At 34.7% G+C, this 24,359-nt stretch overlaps 1 protein-coding gene and 1 long non-coding RNA gene across 23 annotated transcripts in view; both read left to right on the top strand.

The window, feature by feature from the left end:
- The window catches only part of PPFIA2 (PTPRF interacting protein alpha 2), a 469,116-nt gene that overhangs the window by 9,648 nt on the left and 435,109 nt on the right, over window positions 1-24,359 (top strand). The gene's annotated exons all lie outside the window — the stretch shown is intronic.
- LOC119869338 lies at window positions 1,120-17,906 on the top strand. Its single transcript, XR_005370411.1, has 4 exons — window positions 1,120-2,148; window positions 5,461-5,515; window positions 9,685-9,799; window positions 17,688-17,906. It is a non-coding gene; the product is annotated as an uncharacterized LOC119869338 (long non-coding RNA).

Genomic DNA, 24,359 nt, shown 5'->3' with positions numbered 1-24,359 from the left:
AAAACAGGATGAATATTTGTCAATTACCAATATGCTTAGTAAGAACATTTATTTATTTATTTTTTTAGTTTTTTATTTTTATTTATTTATTTTTTTAGTAAGAACATTTAAAGGAAAAGTAAGGGAAGTGAGTTTTCCATTATATAAAAGTCCTTATTTGGGCAGCCCTAGCGGCCCAGCGGTTTAGCGCCACCTTCAGCCCTGGGTGTGATCCTGGAGATACGGGATCGAGTCCCGTGTCGGGCTTCCTGCATGGGGCCTGCTTCTCCTTCTACCTGTGTCTCTGCCTCTCTCTCTCTGTGTCTGTCATGAATAAAAATAAATAAAATCTTTTTTAAAAACTCATTATTATAAAAGTTTACAATTTCTTTTTAGCACTTTAGCATATATTGAGGGTCTTCTGTGTATTATTAAATAGTTACATATATTTGTAAAAGGGATAAGGAATAAAAGGAACATAATTGGGCTTCCAGAGAACTCAGGAAATAGAGTTGCTTAGAAAAAAATGTGTAAATGGAGCCAAATTAATATAGTTCCAGAAGTTTATAGACTTCTAGCGGATTGAAGTTCAGCCTATGCTCTTCTTTATAGGCTAGCCTTGAGATTCCTGATTTGTACAAAGGAGAGAGATAATCTAGCAGCATCCCTGGATTTTTTTTTTTTTTTAAGAAGACTAAATAGCGAGACACCTGGGTGGCTCAGTGGTTGAGTGTCTGTCTTTGGCCCAGGGTATGATCCCGGAGTTCCAGGATCGAGTCCCTGCTTCTCTCTCTACCTGTGTCTCTGTCTCTGTCTCTGTCTCTGTCTCTGTCTCTCTCTCTCTCTGTGTCTCATGAATAAATAAATAAAATATATTTTTTAGAAGAAGAATAAATAGGAATCAAGTAAGGAGACTAACTGACATATTTGTTTGTTGAAGCGTTGTAGGGTAGGAATGAAATTTTATATAGAGGCAGTGGAGGAATATTACCTGTTTATATATATAGTGACAGTTAACAATAGGAGTTAGTATGTAGGATGGTCAGAATTTTGAGTGAACTGGTGACATGATGAGGTAATAATGAAGGAGTATAATTCTGCCATTTTGATTTAGGATAGATTACATAATATACTCATCAGCTAAGATATTGCTAAACTTCTACTACGTAGAAAGACAAATACCATATGATTTTCACTTGTGGAATTTAAGAAACAAAACAAATGAGCAAAGGGGAGAAAAGAGAAAGAGGAAAAGTGAGAAACAGATTCTTAACTGTAATGAACAAATTGATAGTTACTAGAGGGAGGTAGGTGAGAGGATGGGTTAAATAGGTGATGGGTATCAAGCAGTGCACTTTGATGAGCACTGGGTGATGTATGGAAGTGTTGAATCACTATACTCTACATCTGAAACTAATATAACACTGTATGTTAACTAGCTGGAATAAAAAAAACTTTAAAAAAGTAAAATTATGTAACAAACAACATAAAACTGCAGTGTAAAATCTCATGCAAAATTTTGGGTTAATGGAATTCAGCTGATCTTGACTTGGGTTGGTTGATCTTGGCTAGTTCACTTATGCCATTGGTTAGCTGAAGGTTGGCTCAATTATCTGTATATTAACTAGCTATTGTCTGATCCAGAATGGCCTTCTCTGGACCAACTGGGGCCACTCAGTTCTATACATGTCTGTCATCCTGTGATAGGCCAGCCTTGGCAGGTTCTCATGGTCATGGAAGAAGAGTAAGTACAAAGCAGAAATAAACAAGTGCTTTTTAAGCTTCTGCTTGAGTCTTCTCTTGGTAATATTTTTTGGCCAAGCCTAGAGGCAGAGTGGAAAGCAATACAAAATTACATGGCAAAATTACAGGGAGAGTTAAAGCACGAGGACCACCACTGCAATTGGTCTACCACAACTATAAAGTCATTCGGGCCATTATTGTATTAGGGAAAGCTTATTGTGATAATGTAATAGTCCTAGTGAGCTGTGAGAATCTGAAATAGATTGTGAACCTCGAATCTAAGACAGACCATAGAAATGGGAAGAATATTGGGGAGAAAGGATGGACAAGGACTGATAATGAACTCAATGGCCAAGGCTTTGAAGTTGAGTCGGAAGATCTGGATTTGAATTGAGGTTCTTTCACTTATTAGCTGAGGGGCCACTGGTAAGTAACGTGACTTCTCTGAAACTATTTCCTTAACTGGACGGAGGAATGATGTCTTCTCTTGGGAGTGGCTGATAGGAAGTGTGTGTGTGTGTGTGTGTGTGTGTGTATGCTTCAGAAACCCTGAGCATTTAAAAATGTCAGGAGGCATTTTTCATAAATTGTGTGTGCTAGTAGTATACCCTGAAGAGGAATTAAGTTGAAAGAGGCTACTTGTGGAGAGCAGGAATATGTTTATATTTTGACACTTTAAACACAAAATATTTCAGTGATACTTGCAGAGAGTCACTTTAATTCTGGAGGCAGACTACCTAAGTATTTTCTTTGGCCTGTAACCTACTAGCTCAGTGATTTTGGTTAAAGTAGTTAATTCAAACAGTGATGGAACCTGCCTTATAGGATCATTATGAGAAATAAATGGGCTGGAACAAGTCAAATGATCAATTCAGCGCCTCACAGCTAGTACATGCTCAATAAATGTGAAATGCACCTACCGATACTGTTATTATTACTGTAGATCTTTAGATATTATCATCATTATTCTTAGCCAACCTTAACTGCACAATTTTACTGGGCAATAATGAACACTAGCACAAATTGAAAGCACTAAAAATCCTTACTCTTTGCAATCTTTATCAAATTTTGCAAATCCTTTGATTTACCTTTTTTAAAAAAATTCTTAGCTACACTCTTCTAAATGTTTTCCCCAAATTTTCCATTTCCTCAGTGGCCAGTCTCACATGTCCCTTGATTAAGTTAGACAACATCCCGCCATATTGTGCTAAGAAGATAACATCTGGATCGAGCTCTTTCCTTTTCAATGAAACCTAATGCCGCTGCACTAACCATTTTTTCCCTTGCTCCCATCAAAGATGCTGCATCTTTTGCTACCTCTTATAGTTATTCTCTTTTCTTAATGTGCTTTTCTTTCCCCCAGTTAGTTGTTTTCCCCAGTTGTTAGTTGTTCATTTCATTTGGGAAAAACAAGCAGCCTTTGTTTCTCATGATTTATAACTTTTTATTTGTATCTCTTTTCTAACCTTTATGACCAGGCTTCTATCATCACCATTCTCTTAAAAATACACTCCCATATGCCACCCACGGATACATATTTTGCAAAATCTAGTGATCCTCTTTTATTCCTCATGCCCCTTGGCTTCTCTGTGCCAAGCAATGCTATTAATTATTTCATCTTGTAATTCCCATGTCCTTAATTCTTTGTAACCATTCTTTTTCTAGGCTACGTGTTATGTTGTCCTTCAGTACTGATTCTTTCCCCCATAACCCCCATACACTTATTTATTCCCATACTCATCTTCCTTTACTTCTGTTTGCCAGTGTTATACGCTGCCCTCTCTGATTCAGATCTTCCTCTAAATCTTTGATGCCCTCTTCTCCTGTCCTTTTGATTATTTTTTTTGTATCTATCTTCAATTGTTCTTGCTCTATCAAATGACTTTTTTGGTAATATATTCAAATCTATTTCTTAAAAGGGAAAGCACAAGATCAACAAAAGAGTCACTTAATTAACACCTTGTCTCTGCTTAGCCATCAGTCTATCTTTTCTTTTCCGGACACTTTATTTCCCAACTTGTCTGTTCTCACTGTCTCAGTTTCTTCATTTTCTATTCACCTTTGAGCAGCTGAAGTCTGGCTTTTCCTCAGACTCGCTGCTCAAATGATGTCACCAGTAGGCAGTTGATGAATGCAATAGGTCTGTTTTATTAAAATTAACTGCAAAGTTTGACACTGTGACTGCTCCCTTCTCAAAGGGCAAAACAAAACAAAAAAAGCCAAACATCTTACTCTCTTAACTTACATGACTTGGTTTTTAAGTCTTTTTTGACTTTTTCCTCCCTATTTCTTTTTCTGTGATGAGCTCCTCATCTATCCACTCCTTAAATGTTAAATAACAAAGATGATGAATAATAGCAAGAGCTAATTTTTGTGAACACTCCCACTAGGCAGTGCTTTATTTTAAGATCCAGATATTAAAATGGGAGTCTTTCTATCTTTCTCTTTAAAGAGAGACTAAATAAGTGAGGTGTAAGACTTTATTCACAAAGACATAATCCAACTAATAAGTCCACTGTTAGTTCAAACTCCATTTTAAGACTCTACAAAGGTTGAGGTGGTAAAGCTAGAAGAGAGACTGGATTTTTTTGGGGGGAGCTCTTGGTTTGTTGTGCATTACCTACCATTATATGTATAAGGGATGGGATGATTGCCGTTCAGTTGAGCCAGGTGAGAGGAACTTCAGGGCAAACACTTAAGAGAGCTTGATTTATTTCCTCCAGAAACTGAAGGATGTAGAATGTAAAGTCTAAAAGACAACTGTGGCTAAAGATGCCTGTGCACAGATTAAAGGATCTCATGGTAGGCAAGCTTCAAGTCTTTCAAAAAAAAAAAAAAAAAAGAAAAGAAAAAAAAGTTGATAATTTTTTGAATCCCAGGTCCCCAGGTGGTGAATAATGAGAGAAATTGGAGGATTGATTCCCAATAAGAAACTGAATGTGAACCAAGTAAAACTAAGAAAGACAGGTTCTTTGAGAAAGCCATGGACCTACTCCAGAAGAATGGTCATCAATTGTGTATTTGTCATTCAGAATGCCCCGACCATAGATGACAACTGTGTCAGCCACATTCCACTGTGATCTTTCAATCCAGTTTCACCTTCCTTTTTTTTAAGACTTTATTTATTTATTTATGAGAGCCACACAGAGAGTGGCAGAGACACAGGCAGAGGGAGAAGCAGGCTCCACGCAGGGAGCCCAAAGTGGGACTTGATCCTGGGTCTCCAAGATCACGACCTGAGCCGAAGGCAGATGCTCAACCGTTGAGTCACCCAGGTTCCCCCCAGTTTCACCTTCCGAGGCTCAGACTCTGGAAGGGTCAGAAACTTTTGCTATGAGTGTAGGACATCAACATAAAGGGAGATCACTGTGTCCACATCCTCCATTGCAGACTTCAAGCTTGAAACAAGCCCGAGCTGAGTGAAAGGGGTGAGCCCTAGGTGGGATAGGCGCTTAAGGCTTTGTATATTACATAGTCCTGTATGGAACTAGAACTATGAAATTGTTAGACTACTTAATTCCCAAACAAAAGGAAAGATAGTTTATTTTCTAAGCTGAGCAGAAAAGCTAAGACACCTCCCTGAAATTTTATTTGGGGTTCATTTCTTTACCTGAGGGAATCAGAAGACATAATAGTATTGATTTCTGAATCCAGGTCCTTCATTAAACTGGTTAGATGTATCATCTCAATTAATCCTCAAAACATTCCAATGAGGTTGTTATTATTCCCATTTTACAGATGATACAACCGAGGCACAGAGAGGTTAAGTAACTTGTTCAACACCACACAGTTGGTAAGTGGTACTCACCAGGATTTTATTCATGGCTTACTTTTGTTTTCTCTGAGCCATCTCCTTCATTTCATTATGCTCATTGAATATGAAGAAGTATTAAACTTCTCTGGAAACCTTCTTTATGAGACATGGGCCATTGAAATTATTTCTCATGACTGCTCCTGAGTTTTAATAAGGCAAACAACGTTATTATGAATGAAATATGAAAAGATGATTAGAGTTCATATAATTATACAAACACAGTTATTTAAGGATCTCAAATCATTGTATTTATAATACCATGACTTTACCTTTTAATGTACTTTAATAAAGCATACTTTATTGTCCATCAGATACTTTTTACAAGCAAGAAAATATGGATTGCATGGAAAAGTATTTAACAAGAAAAGTAATACCTGGATTTCAGTTTCAACTTTGCTAAACCCCATGCCACAGAAAACTATTGAACTTCCGAGACTTCTGTTTACTCACATATAAAAGAGTAATTCTTTATTTTTTTAAAGATTTTATTTATTTATTCATGAGAGATACACACACAGAGAGAGAGAGAGAGAGACAGAGACACAGGCAGAGCGAAAAGCAGGCTCCATGCAGGGAAACCGATGTGGGACTTGATCTCGGGTCCCCAGGATCACGCCCTGGGCCGAATGCGGGGCTAACCCGCTGAGCCACCCAGGCTGCCCTAAAAGAGTAATTCTAGTTCCCTCTAATATGTTGAATACTTTTGCTAATTTCAAATGATTACAAAGCATATACACTTTAGCTTTACTGATTTAATCACAACCATTTAATCAACAATTATGATTTATACAATAAATATTTTAGGACCTACTCTGAGTCAGATTCTATGCTTACAGTGTAGCGTTGCTGATATCTGTGCTTTATTTTTAAACCTTGGCTAATTATGGTTCCTAGGAATATATTGTAGTAATAAGAAGACAAGGCCTATAATCCAACTGGATATCAAGTGTATTTGTAAATTCTTTGCAACTGAGGGTTATTTCTAATTATTCCATTGCTTTTTATCCTCTAATGTAACAAACCGTCCATGTTTCTGGAAAAAGGCAGTTCCCTTTCGTGTGCCCATACGTCATCCCCTCTTGCTATTTCAGGACAAAACTTTTCCTCTTCTTTTCCTACATCATCAATGATTCCATCTTTAATGGGTTATAACCAACAGTATTTTTTTTTTATAACCAACAGTATTAAGTATTCTTTATTTCTCCCATCTTAAAGGAATTCTATTAATAACTTCGCCTTACCAAGTCACCACTCCATTTCTTTCCCTTTTACAGCAAAAGTTAAAAAAAAATTATACACTCATTATTTCCCACTTCTCTCCACAATTTCTTCATTTTCTCTTGAACTTACTCCAGCTGGGCATTTACCCTGTAAACGTCACCTACTCTGCTTTGTGAACATTATCTCTAATCTTCATATTGCTAAGTGCATTGGTCAGTTCTCAGACTCATTCCTGTTAATCAGCAGCATTACCCGCTCTTGATCTCTTCTGAAACACATTCTTCATTTGGCTCTAGGGCAGCACACTTGCCTACTTTTCCTCCTACTTCATTGGTCACTCCTCAGTGTTTGTTGTTGGTCACTCCAGACCCATTAATGCCTGATTATTCCAGAACTTGGTACCTGTACCTTGCTTCTTTCCATCTGGGCTGACATGATTGATGATCTCTTCTATCTCCTGGCTTACCATAGCATCTAAATGTGGATGACTCTGGAATTAACATTTCTAATCTAGACATTTTCCTATGACCTTCAGACTCCTACTGTCAAAAACAGAAATTTAACACGTCCCAAATTGAGTTCATGATCTTCACTTACTCTTCTGCATCTCGAATTAATAGCGATGTCAATCTTCTGTTGGCTTAGGCCAAAACCTCAGTGTTTTATTTCTTTCACACGTTCTGTGTTCCATCTGGCAGTAAAATCTCTCCATTTTATCTTCAAAATATACGTAGACTTGAACTACGCTAATCACATCTATAGCTCCATCCTAGTTAGAGTCACCATCTCTTACCTGGATCAGACAGGCTTTTCCTAACTGATGGCTTGCTTATGTTCTTGTACCTCATCAGTCTGCTCCGAAAATAACAAGAAAGCTCCTAATTCTGATAAAAGGTAAGTCAAATTTTGTTTCACATCTGCTCAAATCTCTGAAATGCCTCCCCTTCTCAGTGTAAGAGCCCAGGTGTTTAAATTGACCTAAAGATCTAACGGCTGTCCCCTTCCCTTTTTCCATCTGATAGCATCTCCTGCAGTTTTCTAGCTCATCCATTCTACTCCCACTACCCTGGTGTATTTGCTGATCAACATGTCAAGCATTCAACTGCCTTAGGGACTTTGCACTGGCTGGTCTCTAGGCCTGGAAAGTTATCCCCCAAACAACCATGTGCCTGGCTCTCTCAGCTCTTCAGGGCTTTACTCAGATACCACCTTTTCAGTGAGGCCATGCGTGATCAATGTTTTCAAAATTAAAACAGCTCGCTCCTTAATATTTCCAATTCATCTGCTCTGCTTTTTCTCCATGGCACTTATAACCATCCAAAACAGTGTATACTTTATTTCCTTGCTCATTTATTGTGTGTTTTTCCCTCCACTAGACTCTGTTCCATGAAGCCAGGGGATTCTTTTCTAATGGTTTACAGCTGTATTTTGTGCCTGCAGCAGTATCTGGCATGTTGTAGCTATTGTTCAAAAGTACTAAATAATGAAATGAAAATAAAAGTCATTCTTTTGTTTGTTGAACATATTCTCTGTGGTATCTACTTTGTGCTTATTTGGCAAATCTCATATAGTCATAAAAATTAGACATCATATATTAAACATCTTGATAAAATGAGAAAACAAATACAGTTTATAGTGTATTATGGCTAAAGTGTTTATAACACTAAAGTCCTAGTATATATGAGGCTGGTGTTGAAATTACACCTCCAAGGTCCTTTTAGAAAGTTGTGGGTTTTGTATCGAGAGATTGTGGCATTTTTGATATTTTATAAATCAGAACAAGGCAGATCAGAAGGTAAATGGCTTGCTTTGAAGGTATGAATAAGAGATAGTAGTCCATTTTTACTTCAAACTCCATTTCTCTTCATACTTTCATCTTCTTTTATTAGAGAGTTTATTTCCTAAATTAAGCCAGCTTTTATGAAAGAAATGGTGTGGATAGATAGCTATGAAACGTTATGATACTGCTACCACTATTTGAAATCTATATCTGACTTTCATTTCATGGAAGGACAAAAATGAAAGTAGAATATTTTGGTTATTTTTTAATTTTTGAATATCTTATCTTTTAATTATTGATTCTTTTCTTTTTCATTCTTTTTTCTTTTTTTCTTTTTTTGCTGCTCTTATGATCAATGATATTAACAGAAAAATAGCCATTAGTATTTGTAAGATGAATTTCTAACTTGGGTATTCCACGAAATATTATAGTCTAACTTGGTGTACTTCATATTAGCATGCATATGACATTTGTTTTTATTAAACTCTGAAGAAAAAATCTAGATTCAATAACAGAGACATTGAAATTTACACTGTTTGCTTTTTCTGGATCTTTCTATTCAGGACCTTATGGCTCAAGGCTAGGTAGCAACTACCACAATGTTCTAGTTTGGAAGAGAGAAAAAGTTTAGAACTATAGATGCAGAATGCTTTACAAACATGACTGTCACACTTTAGCTAATTATATCACACATCTTTACATCGATCTCTGCTATTTAGTTTACAAAATAGTAGCTCTCTATTAGCTTATATATCACAGACCTTAGTAAGCACCTAAAAGGTATTGTCTGATTACTTAACAGTCATAAAGATTATGTGAATAATTCTTAGTGAAGATTAGTAGATCAAAGGAACATAGTGCCTGAATTTTAAATTATTCTTTGCATTGCAATTTGATTTATGACTCTTAATTTTTTTAAAATACAGATCTACTAATGTCTCCCACATATAACAGCATTTTTTGAGTGATATTCTGAATGATTGGTAATTTCTCTCTTGGGTCTTGAATTATAACAAATTTCTCCCAAAATGAAAATTTTAAATCCTTTTTTGCCTCCCAAGAAGTGAGATCCTTGATACTGAAACTTGGGAAAGGTGCTGCGGGAAAAAGGTAAATATTAAATATTCCTCTTGACTCTCTCTCCCAGAAGGTCAAGAGGTCTCAGACTGCCTGCAAAGACAGTATTCAACATAAGATGAAGATTTCTGCTTTGAAACATTGTTTTTCCTGCAATCCCATGTTCATTTTGGTGTTAATTAGAGGTAATTGTTCAAAAATGGATGTGATTAGAATTTGTCACTGCATTGTTTTATATTAAACTAATATTCCTGGATTATTTTTACTTATGGGTCTCTTATGTCTACTTTTAGGATAATCTGCTTCAATTAAAATATGCAATATTTTGGCTCAAAATGTATTACGTATTTATATGAGAGTTTAGAATGTGCATTTATGTTTTGGTGACTTACCAAAAGATCATTAATTGATGAGCTTAAAAAATAGTGGTTATTAATTTAAAAGTTTTTCATGATAAAATCTTACCTAATGATATATTTCTAAGATAAAGGAGATAAATCAGCTCCAAATGATAGCAAGATTATTATATCTTTGTTAATTGTGTATATGGGAAACATCATTTAACGATATTTATACAAAGTGTCATTTAAAAAATTCTGTAAGTTAATTGCCTAATCTGTTCTGTCATCAGAATATGGTCATATGGACTATATTCAATCTGTGCAAAAGAATCTATGGCAGTTGGCATTGCTTGAGTTAGAAGAAACTTAATCAGTTAATATCTCTGAAATCACTTATTTTGGTAACGTTGTTAGGTAAATTTAATTTGTCTTCTAAAAATGTAACTTCATTTTAGAGCTCCACGCCTAAAATTCTATGTTGGTATAATGTCTCCCCCTATGATTATAGAATTTCTATTTTTCTTTACAATTCTATTAATTTTTGTATGTGTTTGAAACTGTTATTAGCTGCATTCTACTATATCATTGTTTTATTTTCATGGCCAGTTGAACCTTTACTATCATGAAGTGACTGCTTTTCCTAGACAGGCATTTTCTCAGAAATAGTGCTTCATCTGATTTTAATTGTACAATAGAGGATTTCTTTTTTCTTAGTCTGTATGGTACACATTTATCTATCCTTTTACTTCCAATGTGTCTGTGTTTCTATGTGTATTATGCAAAGATAGCAAATGGTTCTTGATTTTATTTGTATGCCAACTGACAATCTTTCTCTTTTAATTATTTGGTCTCTTTATATTTACTGTGATTACTTGAACATTTGTGCTTAATATACTGTCTTAGTAAGGGCTTTCTATTTCCTTGTCTGTCTGGTGCTCCTTTTATTAATCTTTCATGTTTCCTTTTGAATTGAATACTATTTTTAATTATTCAATTTCCTTCTCTATTACTCTGACAGTTTTATACTATTTTGCTATTCTTATAATAGTTAATGTATAAACTGTGATGTGCAAACTCAGTATGCTAAAGTGTAATGTTAATGTGTATTTACCTGCCTTCTAATCCCATGTCTGTGATGCAAAAGATATTATTTTGTAGATTTATACAGGCAATATTCCCTTAGATTTATTCACACATTTACCATTTGTGTTACTGATTACTCTTTCTGGGACTTGACTCTTCCATTTGATTCATTTTTCTTCTTTCTGAAGAACAGCCTTCAATATTTCCTGTAGTGTAGTCTACAGATGAGTAATTTCTCAGGTTAGGACTTTTTGAAAATGTTTTTATTTCACCTTTATTCCTCATGGGTGTTTTCACTGGGTATAGAATATTAAAGTAGTGGTTATTTTCCTTTGGCATTTTTAACATGTCATTTTATTCTGAATGCCCTGTATTAGTTTGGGAACAATGCCCTGTATTAGTTTGGGAACATTTTTGTTCTTTTTTTAAAAATTTTTATATTTATTTATGATAGTCACACACAGAGAGAGAGAGAAAGAGAGAGGCAGAGACACAGGCAGAGGGAGAAGCAGGCTTCATGCACCGGGAGCCCGACGTGGGATTCGATCCCAGGTCTCCAGGATCGCACCCTGGGCCAAAGGCAGGCGCTAAACTGCTGTGCCACCCAGGGATCCCAGCCACCCAGGGATCCCCATTTTTCTCTTTTTAAAATTCATTTACATTCCATTTTTCTCTCATTCTAGCATTCCACTTTCCATATGTTTATTCTTCTCATTTTGTCTTTTATGCCTTCTTACACTTTTTTTTTCTTATTTTCTATTGTTTTATCTCTCTATGATTTACTAGGAACATTTTATATCCATTTTTTGGTTCAGTAATTTTCTCTACTGTATCCAATTTGTTGTCAAATCTATTTATTTGGTTCTTTGTTGTGTTTATTGTCTTTTCTGACAGTACAATTTCATCTGTTTTGTTTTTAAATCTCATTTCCTGTGAAATTTTACAATCTTACCACCTTGAACACTATAAGCATAAGTTATAATAAGTCTTCTAGATAATTTCAATATCTGGGACTCCTATAATCTGTTTCTGTTTACTATTTATGTTATTGTTTATTCTTAATGTCTTGTCATCTCATGTATATGGTTATTTTTGACTATGTGGCAGACATTTGATTTGTAAAATTGTTAGTTGAAATCATTTTAGTTCTAGATCTTATCTTCCTACAGGGGGAGCATGTATTTATTATGGCCTAGGAAAATAGCAATCCTCATTTACCTTTATTCAAATAATTCCTGGGGATATCTATCATTCAGGTGTATTTCTTCTTGAGTATGGCCTTTCAGAGTCTGAATTTCAAATGAAGAGGATTCCCTAGAGCCACACCATCTTATCAAAACTTGACTACACCTGCCCCTCTAGAGCCCTATGAAGCTGTCAAATATGCTTAGGCTAGTCCCTTTAAAACTTGGGGGGAAAATTAAAAATAAAAAAATAAAACTAGGGAAAATTATCAGACCTAAATGTCCAAAACCTAACTTGATCCCAATTCTTCACTACTTTCTTACTATATTAGGTCATAGATGAGTACGGTGTGTGTGTGTGTGGGGGGGGGGGGGGTGGACACTATACACACACACATATGGTGTCTGATGTTCTCAGTTTTCCTTATCAAGAGAACTAGTCCAAATTACACGATCTGACATTACCAGAAGCAGAAGTCCATGAGCTATAATGAGTACAATAAATGTAATTAATTGAAAAGAGAACTGAAAGCAATTTTCTTAAAATAAACATGCTAATTTCTGTGAAAAAAATTAAGCAATTATCTTACTTAATTCATTTTCTAGTATACTCCTAGTCTCGTTATATATTCCTGCTAGACTTCTGGATGTCAGTAACTGTTTCAATAGTGTTGAAAAATAATCTCCTTTCCTCCAGCATTTCCTCTTTCAAATACATCCTCCTCACAGCTGCAAAATTATCTATTTAAAATGCAAATCTGACTTTGCCACTCTTTTCCTAAAATGCTTCATGTCCACAAAAAGTGAAGCAAAACAACAAAAACACTATTAGAACAAATAAACTAATTTAGCAGGGTCACAGGATAAAAGATGACTACACAGAAATTGATTGAGGTGACTGATGATTAAGCTGATATTAAAGATGATATGTGATAGATGTATGACAATGATAGAAGTATATACATAATGAATAAAAGTGAGAGATCAGAATAATGGAATGGGGGAGAGAAGAATCGTTTGAACACGCATTATATTTCCAAGTATTACTACATAAGTTGCCACCTTAAAATATTTTATTTTATCCTCATTAGAGTCCTGAAATCAATCTCTTTAATTTTATTTTATACATAATAAAATAAAAATCTCAGAAATTGTTATGTGATTCCTACTCTCATATTACTTATATACATATAAATGTCAAAGTAGGATTTAAATTAAAGTTTTTCTGATTGAATTTCATTTCATTTTATCTTATTTTATTTTTTTGTGGTAAGTAAGGGCACTAAACATGAGGTTTACCTTTTTTTTTTTAAATTTTTTAAATTAAAAATTTTGTTTTACCTTCTTATTTTTTTTTAAGTGGGCTCCGCACTGGGAACCCAAGGTGGGACCTAAACTCACAACCGAATAATTAAGACCTGAGCTGAGATCAAGAGTCTGATGATTAACGGACTGAGCCCCCAGGCACACCGCTTCTTAATTTGTTTTTGTTTTTTTTTTTAACTGCATAGTACAGTATTATTAACCAAAGGCACAATGTTGTGGCAAATCTCTAGAATTTATTCATCTTGCATACCTAAAACTTTATATCATTACACGTCTAAAATGCAACTTCTCCTAGAGCACTTAAGATTTTACAGTCAAAGATTGTTTTTTAGGAAAAAATCTTATTTCTTTATTTAGGAAAATAATTGTATAATTTTTGCCCAAACTATAAAATTGGGTTAAGCTGTCTTTTGATTAATCACTATTATTGTACTCTATTCTTGCTCTTTTTCCATACTGAACTTGCCCATCTGTGTTAATAACATAAATCAATATTTGTTGTTAGAAACCTATACGCAATATTTTTACTCAAGATGTTGTTTATAATTGCATTCAGGGTTGCAGTTAAGTGTTCAGCAACTATTTAAATGCCATTTATGCTTAATGTATTTGAATGTATAATTCCTGTATTCATCATTTATCCATTTTTGTTTTTCATTTTGCTTTCATCATGCTGTGGCATAAGTTAAATAATTGGCTTCCATCTTCTCATTACAATTATGATTGTTATAATAATTTATAATTGTATTTCTTTCTAAAAGTTTTTAGAACTGCTCTTTATGCACCCCTGCACCACTAACTCTTCAGAGTAGTGACTAGAATAAGAAACAGAAATGATATCCTCTGAGAGTTTGTGTTCCAGATATAGTTCTGAGGTCTTTACATATCTATGTACATATGTTATATATGTTATATAACAGACTTATTTTTGAACCACCATAATATGGACTACAGGTTCTATAATTATATCCCTTTTATAGCTAAGGAAATTGACATGGAGCAGGGTTCAGTCACTTTCCCCAGCTGCAAATATAGTATGTGGTAGAGTTCCAATACTACCAATGATATTTTCATTTCTGAGCTCTCACAGCGAGCACCACTCTATGCTGATATATACTTATATGCAACTTTTAATACCATTTCAAACTTACATATTTTTAAACTAACCAATATATCCTAAAAGGAAAGGTTAAGAAGGTAAGATACTGGCAAAATAAAGCCCTTTTGTGAAACTTGATACACTTAACTCTATAAGACTCTAGGCCTTGATGTGCAAAGAAAAGCATTGCCTGTGAAATGTGAAGTTGGGATTTCAAGTGATGTAAATGTCTTGAACCACTTTGGGCCTCACAGTCTGTTTTTGAAGAGTTAGTGAGGTTCATATCCATAGCCAAGAAAAATCAGCAAAGAAGGACTGAACCTTCAGATTTAAGTATTTCACATTGTCATTAGGGAAAATGGAAAGGGGCTCTGGAAAGCTCAAGTTCCAGTTGTAATCCTTCCAGACAGACCAGAGATAGCCTTCTTTCAACTGCTAGGATCAGATAGGAAAAGAAGAGAGGGAGATAAAAGAGAAGAAAGCCTTTTTTGAGCGGCTAGCACCAGGCCACCAGAGCAGCATCCAAAGACTGACTTCTGAAGGCAAAGACTGAGCTGACCTTTGTAGCAGTGATGGCAGTGGCGTTAGCTTATGGAAGTGGTAGTAGTTGTAATCCGAGTAGCAATACCAGGATGGCAGAAGCCCTAGAGATATAACAGCTTAAGCAAAGATTGTTGACTCCTTTTTGTTATCATTAAGGAGTACTTTGTTAGGCACTGGGGCACCTGGGTGGCTCAGATGGTTAAGGATCTGACTCTTGTTTTTGGCTCAGGTCATGATCTTAGGGTTGTGACATAGAGTCCCATATGGGGGTTTGTGTATATGCTTTCTTCTCTTTACTTTTCTTGATTAGAATATTGAAAGGTTATCTGTTTCTTTTCAATTAACTATTATTTCGCTTATCATCTGTATAATTTTTTCCTTATTCATATATCATTTTAAAATGTTTTACTTTTTTAGGCTATGTTGTTCTTTTTCTAACTGTGAGTTGGATGTTTAATTCACATATTTTCACTGTTTCTTCTTCATTAATATGAGTATTAAGGCTATTTGAGAACTGTTTGGTTTCTGTCAATTAGGTTCCAATATGTAGTATATAAAATATTCTATAGGTTTTTTTTTTTAAGATTTTATTTATTTATTTGAGAGAGAGAGAGAGAGAGAAAGCATAATCTGGGGGAGGGACAGAGGAAGTGAGACAAACAGACTCCTTGTTGAGTGGGGAGCCTGACACAGGTCCATCCCAAGATCCCAAGAGATCCCTGAAATCTCATGATCAGAATCATGACCTGAGCTGAAGCTGAAGTCAGTCACTTTACTGACTGAGCTAGCTAGGTGCCCCTAAAATATTCTGTAATTTTACAAAATTAAAGTATTGACCAAATAATTTTGATTTTCAGATGTTAGATATTGTTAGATTATTTTCTAATTGCTATTTCTATCTATAGTGCATAGTGATCAGAAAATATGGTCTCTACTGGTACTGTCTTTTAAATTTTTGATTTTTTTGTGTTCTAATATGGCAAAATTTATGAACTAAGGGAATTTGGGAATAAAACTTCATTGCTTTTCAAGGTATGGAATTCAATGTATATATCATGTAGATCTGTCTTATTTGTTATTAAATTCTTCTAAATTGTTATTTAATTTTTGCTCACTTGATCTCACATGAACTGAGAAAAACCTGAATTAATTATATTGGCAATTTAGTAACATTTTGTCATTCTTTATAATTACAGAGCTTTCAAGTTATCAGCCAGGCATAACATAATGTCATTCTGAAACTTATAATAAGTAGAATAATTAATGATCACTATTAACAATGTCAAATACAACCTTTTAGAAGGGGATATTCTATAAATCTTTTAGTATTATTTTTAAGATTATTCAAATTTAAGATAAGCAGTTGAAACCAAGCCAAAAGATGACTGGAAATACTCTCATAAGAAACAGTGATATTTTTCATTTTATTTTTCTTATATTTGCAGATAGCTCCATTATTTAAAATAAGCAAAGGAATAATAGTTTGAAATTGCCTAAAATGTGCTTCAATCTCAGACATTTTAGTTGACAATTTAGATAAAATTAACAGCAAATATCATTTATAATTTATCTCATTTTCAGTCTTGAAGGAGAAATGTCTCTTAATTTTACCCTCTAATTTGTGCTTTCAGATATAAAGCACCTTAAGTGGGGGGAAATTATCCCATTGTAATATGCAGAATTTTCTCAATGAGCTTGCTTTATAGACAGAAATTCTAGAGTGTCTTTATATTTCAGAATTTGCATTATAATAGATGTTTTTGCAAGAACTTAATGCGCTCAACTGGAAGCTTTTCAGTGTGTACAGGGAATTGTATTCTACTAAGCGATGACATGATTTTTTTATAAAGAAAAGTATTTTCTCGGATACCTGGGGAATGTACTACAGTTGAAATACTAAGGATTTAAGTTGGCAATAATGATAATTAAAATTATATTTCATTGATTTCCACTCCCCCCCCAGTACATCAATAATATGGACAGTTTTCCACAGAGTGATTTCCCTTACTCATTATTTTTATGAAACTTAAAAAAATATTAGCTTTCTACTTTTTTTAGCTTTATGTATTTAAAACTAAATGTAGGTATGTTCACATATCATCTCATTTAATCATCGCTATAACCTATGAGGCAGCTTGTGCAGTCTTGCAGTTGCATTTTTTTAGATCGACCAAATATGTTCTCTTCATGTTTTATATTCGATTGCAAGCAGCAAGGATGCTATGAACTGGTTAGTATTTTGAGATGTCAGTTACAGGTTTCAGAGGGGATGCATGGAATTAGTGGAGCAGTGAAATATGAGGCAGCAAAGGAAAGACACGATGTATTCAAAATCTTATTTTTCTGAACAGGTTTGCCTACATACTGTAACTGTACACATGTGCAACTAAACTTTTAATTGAGGCTAGGCACAGATGATAGAAGGTTATATCCTCAGGCTAGGTTCTGTTGTTTGCTGTTATATATTGCCAATTGATACGTAATTCATGTCTTTCAGAAACCTGACAAGCTGAAGAGGTAATTAGTTTCCCTTATGCTTGTTGCACTGCATCTGTGAACTCTCAGAAGAGAAATTTGAAAATAAATCATATTTTGGCAAAGCAGCAAGACCAGCTTAGATAAGCATCAAGTGGGCAGGTTTTTCAGAACAGGAATCTTCCTTAGGAGGATTGGAATGAGACAATCAATATTAAGACTTGAATTTTGGTTAATAAAGAACTCCCTGTGTAGAAACTGGGGCTTGCCTGAATTGGTGTTCTGATTTGCATTTGAGAAGTAACTCTTCCTCAAGGGATTTTGCTATGGGAAGCTGAAGTTTAATATAGGAAGTGAGATAGATGTTCTTTCTCTCGTGGGGTTTTGTGATGGTAGATAATACTTTGTTGATGCATGAGGAAAGATTTTAATTTTTGAAGGAAATCACAGAAGCTTTGTTACCTTTTATCACATAAATACACTAAATATGTTAATATAGATTTAGCCAATTTAGATTTGGAATAAGGTATAAATTATATGCACCTTAAGAGAATCCTCATAAATAATGACTTGATGGACAGTAAATCTTGTTTAGAGAAAAATCTATCTCTAAAGCAGGTTGATACACATGAAATCAGGTTCTTATTGTATAGTGTATTCTGACATTATTGCAAGGTTTCAAACCACTTGACTTTTGGTTAAGATTAAATAAGATTAAATATGCCTGGAAAGTGGGATTGGAGGGAGATCGTGAGGGGTGTGTCACATTGCAGAACTCATTGAGTTACACCTACTCTCTATATTGCGTCATCTGTATGAAGTTTTGCATGAAAACAATATTATTTTAGAGGTGAATGCTGTAGAAAACGTTTTCCTTGAAAACCTGATGCATTTTCCCTTCTGAAGAGTAGGAATAATTATAAATCACAGGTCTTAACTAATGACCTATACCTATCACTACAGATATTTTTTTGGTTTTATAACATATTCTTTTAAATAGTAAAAATAGCTAATCTTTATTAAGCATTTAAAATACATCAAACACACAGTTATCTCATATAAATCCTTACAAATCCCCTTTGGGGTTGATAATTACCATTGACGCTTGAACAACATAGGAGTTGGGGCACCAAAACCCCATGCGATCAAAAATCTATGTGTAACTTTTGACTCCCCCAAAACTTTAGTAATAACCTACTGTTGATGAGAAGCCTTACTGATAATATAAATAATCAACTAACATGTATTTGTATGTTACATGTATTATATACTGCAATCTTACAATAAAGTAAGCTAGAGAAAAAATGTTATTAGTAAAATCATAAGAGGAAATACATTTACAGTGCTGTGTGCATATTTATTGAAAAATATCTGCATTTAAGTGGATCGTGTTCAAGGGTTAACTGTATTATTTTGTTTTCCAGATGAGGTGTAGAGAGACTTACTGTCATGTCCAAGGTAAAACCTCAGTAAATGGTAAAGCCAAGGCATAAGCTCAGGCAGTCTGATCTCAGAGTTAACTTTTTTTAGCCTACCAACTATGAATTAAATTCCAGGTTCCAAATTTGGGAAATTTTTATATCGGCAGTTCTAATTTCTCTTAAAGTTTGGATAATCTGGTGACTAGATTTGTATTTATTCATGGAAACAATGGCTTTAAGCTGAGCAGCAGTTCACCCTTTAGACACATTTCAGCAAGGCTATCACAATTGTACTCATGGAAGCTGAGACTCTGAATGATAAAAGTGATTATGTTCTTTTTATTTTGATTATCAGGATATTCAGAACATTTGTGACTGAGTAGTAATTTTCTTCTTCCTTCTGGTATTGATTTTTAATGTTCATAGCTCTCTAATGAGCATAATTTGTTGTGTGCATTTCTTTTTAGGCATGCCAAAGTCTTTGTAGGATGCTTTATTCGACTATTGTGCTAAAATCCCTTCTGTAATTGTATAAAGAACGTGGGTTTTAAATAGACATAAATTTTGTCATAAATAATTTAAAATGATTGCCATGGAAGAATATTAGAGCTTCTATTGTTGAGCTGTATTCTCCTTAAGTATGTGAAATTTATTTAACTAAAAAAAATAGATGATATAATATTGATGCTATATCATGAAATTATGAAGAAAGGGTACAATTGCTTTTTGACAATAGTTGTAAAATAATATTTTCCTAATGGCAAAATTGGGGGATATGCTTTGTGAGACCCCTGATTACAGCTACCTAATCACTGCGGGCAATCTTAGAGTTCAAATGGCCTTTGTGTGTGTGTGTGTGTGTGTGTGTGTGTGCATGTGCACACACTTATTAGGTGGAATGAAGTTAATATGTGTTAATAGAATAAAAATTCTGCGCGATTCACTCTACCAAATATAGAAAGCATAGTAACCATAACCCCTGCCCAGTTGAAGCTTAAAATGCACTGAGGAACATGAAAGAGTTTAGAATACATACAAAGCAAAATATATAGTCCTGTAGAATAAACCATGGTTAAGCAAAATTGATCAGGGGTGTTTTTCTAGGAAAATATTGGGTCAGCATGAAAGAATATTCAGACTTGGTCTTATCTAAAGGTTTCCCCATCTTACTAGTTATCTTACCATTTCCTCCTTTATTGTAGTACTAATGTCACTTATAATAGCTGCAGCTAGGCATTACAAACTGTCAATATTTTTGTCTTGCTAAGGTGTGACCATTTATCTATTTTATAATCACTTGTTTATTGAAGTTTCCAATTTGAGATTAAAGGGACATTTTATGTGCCAATTCTAATTTGTTTGTTATTACTACCAAACAGAAATATTTACTTTTTCTTCTGAGTGTATAGCATTTTATCATTTCTAGGAGCTTTGATTGGTCAGAGATCTTGTAAGTAATGGAAGTTGATTCTAACTAGATAAAGTGAAAAAAAGAATTTGAGATGTATACAAAGCAGTGCAGTCACAGAAAGGAGACCCAGAAGTTAGTTCTTAGAAAGAATAGGGACCAAATAAAATTCAGAGATGTGAGCAAGAAGGAAGGGACAGTTGATGGGTTATTTGCATTTGAGTTGAATCCCTTCCAGTTATTTTCAGCTTTTCTGACTCTGTTCAATATTCACATTCCCATGTAAAAGAATTGAAGCAGCCCACGTTGAGTGACAAGCTCACACCTTGGCTATAAGGGGGGAAGACTTTCATCAATAGTTCTAGTGTATGCACTGGAGAAGAGTAGGGTTCCAAAGAATCTGAGGTCTCATTAATAGAAGGGTGGGTTAAGTGCTGTGCAGGGAAACTGATAGATGACATTCCTGCTGGAATCTTAAATTCAATCAATTTTAGTTCTCTTATACGTGTGTAGCTCTTGGCTTTGCAAGAATGAAGTTAATACATGCATTTGACATGCAGACACAAATGTATTTAGTGCCAGTAATTTCAACCAATTTTTCCCCTAAGAAACATATTTTATAATCAGTTAGAGCTTTTTCTAGAACCATTTATCTTCCTAATTAAAGAATCCTGTTGAGAGCAACTGTCTGCAGAGAAGTAAGTAACAATTAGGGATTAGATTCTATTTGAAACTTAAGACTTAGGCATATGTAGGCCATGCTTCCTCACCAATTATATCACAGGTTATTTCACAGGACTTGTATTTGACCTCTTAAAGTAGAGAATTTAAGAATACTTAAATTCCATTAAGTATTCTTGAGGTTTGCCAACTTTGAATATAATATATTATATATATATATGATACAAATCTGATAGTAAAACAAACATCACACTTAAACTGTAAGCAAAGGAAGTAAATGCTCTTTTATACCTAAATATTCTATATAGTTAAAACAAGAATACATAAATAAATTATGTGTGCAATATATCAGAAATATATACTATTTTATCTATTTATTGTTTTTGTTTTTGTTTTGTTTTGTTTTTTAGAAAGAGAGAATGGGAGAGGAGGAGGAGAGGGAGAGTGACTCTTAAATAGGTTGCAAGTGTGGTGACAGCCTGATGTGGGGCTCAATCTCCCAACCCTGAGATCATGGCCTAAGCTGAAATCAAGAATCAGACACTTAACTGACTGAGCCACCCACAAGGCCCAGGAATATACTTTTTTAAAAGTCAGAGGACATATACATTATTTTGAAATGACTTTGTCCCAGCAGAATATTAAAGTATATATAATTGCAGGAAAGAATTGAGTTTTTATTCATTTATCCTTTAAAGATCTATGGTTAAATGCTGTTTTAAATATTGTTTTAATTAAACTAAGATAAAGATGTATAATTAAAAACTATAACTCCACCAAATGGATCAGTTTGACATAAATTTCTCTTTATTATCAATGGTATCTCAGCATACTTAAAAAAAGAAGCATGACATAGAGATGAAAATTAGGCTTCTATTTCAAGGACATGTCCTCAGTAAGAGCTAATCACCACACTAAGAAGTTTTTAATAACAAATAATCAAGAAGCACCATTAGGATCAGAAACTTATATATAAGAGATTGACATCAGAATGCTATGTGGACTTTTTAAGGCAAAGCCGAAACTTTAGATATTATATTTTAAGAAGACAAACAAGGTATGGCTATGCATTGGAGAATATAAAAGAATTTTGAATTAGTAGAATTACAGGATATAGTTACTCTACATTAAACAACAACAACAGAGGGCTGAAACAACCAATAAATATTTCTATGAAGGCCACTACTAATATGAAATGGAATATTTCTTTCAAACTAATAGAAGCAACAGGATATCATTAGTGTTATTGGGTATTCATGTGCAGTGTCATTTTTAAATTGCTTTATAACTACTTACAGATTATCCTTCAAGGATGGTCTGCTATTCTCCATTCATCAACTTGAACATAAAATACTTTGCATTGGACCTAGTAGAACTGACAATTTATGGAGCTGTAGTCATCCTGGAAGTAGCTGACCATTGCATGTAAGGAAAATATGGCTCACTTGTTTGGAACCGTATCACCATTTCTCTTCCCCATGGTGATGGAATTATAGCTAGAGAGTAAATGCTAGGCTAATGCTGGACCATGAGCATGCATTCTGTGTACATCAGCCAGCTAGCTCTTGTCCTCACAAGTTTTGCCATTGTAAAGATTCAGGACTTAAACAAATGAAACCTAATATACAGAAACTGTTCAAATATTTATAACAGAATTCTCTTCAAATGTATTAAATGGGAGGCTGCTTGCCATACATTTTTAGAACTACATCCTTGTCTTTTAGCTTCAGTGGGATTTTTCCACTGTAGAAATTCTCTGAAATTTGGGAGTTCGACCAGATAGCTTTTGAGAGACCTTCAGGTTCTAAAAGATACCTTGTGGAGCTTAGTGCTTTTTTCTTTCTTTTTTTTTTTAATAAATTAATTTTTTATTGGTGTTCAATTTACCAACATACAGAATAACACCCAGTGCTCATCCCGTCAAGTGCCCCCCCACCAGTGCCTGTCACCCATTCACCCTGCACCTCCCCGCCCTCCTCCCCTTCCACCACCCCTAGTTCGTTTCCCAGAGTTAGGAGTCTTTATGTTCTGTCTCCCTTTCTGATATTTCCCACACATTTCTTCTCCCTTCCCTTATACTCCTTTTCACTATTATTTATATTCTCCAAATGAATGAGAACATACACTGTTTGTCCTTCTCCGATTGACTTGCTTCACTCAGCATAATACCCTCCAGTTCCATCGACGTTGAAGCAAATGGTGGGTATTTGTCGTTTCTAATGGCTGAGTAATATTCCATTGTATACATAAACCACATCTTCTTTATCCATTCATCTTTCGATGGACACCGAGGCTCCTTCCACAGTTTGGCTATTGTGGACTTTGCTGCTAGAAACATCGGGGTGCAGGTGTCCCGGCATTTCATTGCATCTGAATCTTTGGGGTAAATCCCCAACAGTGCAATTGCTGGGTCGTAGGGCAGGTCTATTTTTAACTGTTTGAGGAACCTCCACACAGTTTTCCAGAGTGGCTGCACCAGTTTACATTCCCACCAACAGTGTAAGAGGGTTCCCTTTTCTCCGCATCCTCTCCAACATTTGTGGTTTCCTGCCTTGTTAATTTTCCCCATTCTCACTGGTGTGAGGTGGTATCTCATTGTGGTTTTGATTTGTAATTCCCTGATGGCAAGTGATGCAGAGCATTTTCTCATGTGCATGTTGGCCATGTCTGTGTCTTCCTCTGTGAGTTTTCTCTTCATGTCTTTTGCCCATTTCATGATTGGATTGTTTGTTTCTTTGGTGTTGAGTTTAAGAAGTTCTTTATAGATCTTGGAAACTAGCCCTTTATCTGATACGTCATTTGCAAATATCTTCTCCCATTCTGTAGGTTCTTTTAGTTTTGTTGACTGTATCCTTTGCTGTGCAAAAGCTTCTTATCTTGATGAAGTCCCAATAGTTCATTTTTGCTTTTGTTTCTTTTGCCTTCGTGGATGTATCTTGCAAGAAGTTACTGTGGCCGAGTTCAAAAAGGGTGTTGCCTGTGTTCTTCTCTAGGATTTTGATGGAATCTTGTCTCACATTTAGATCTTTCATCCATTTTGAGTTTATCTTTGTGTATGGTGCAAGAGAGTGGTCTAGTGTCTGTCATTCTTCTGCATGTGGATGTCCAATTTTCCCAGCACCATTTATTGAAGAGACTGTCTTTCTTCCAATGGATAGTCTTTCCTGCTTTGTCGAATATTAGT

This window comes from Canis lupus, chromosome 15, assembly GCF_011100685.1.
Source record: "Canis lupus familiaris isolate Mischka breed German Shepherd chromosome 15, alternate assembly UU_Cfam_GSD_1.0, whole genome shotgun sequence".
In the NCBI taxonomy this organism is placed as follows: Eukaryota; Metazoa; Chordata; class Mammalia; order Carnivora; family Canidae; genus Canis; species Canis lupus.
The sequence above is the reverse complement of the archived record's forward strand: the minus strand, read 5'-3'. Positions and strand labels throughout refer to the sequence as shown.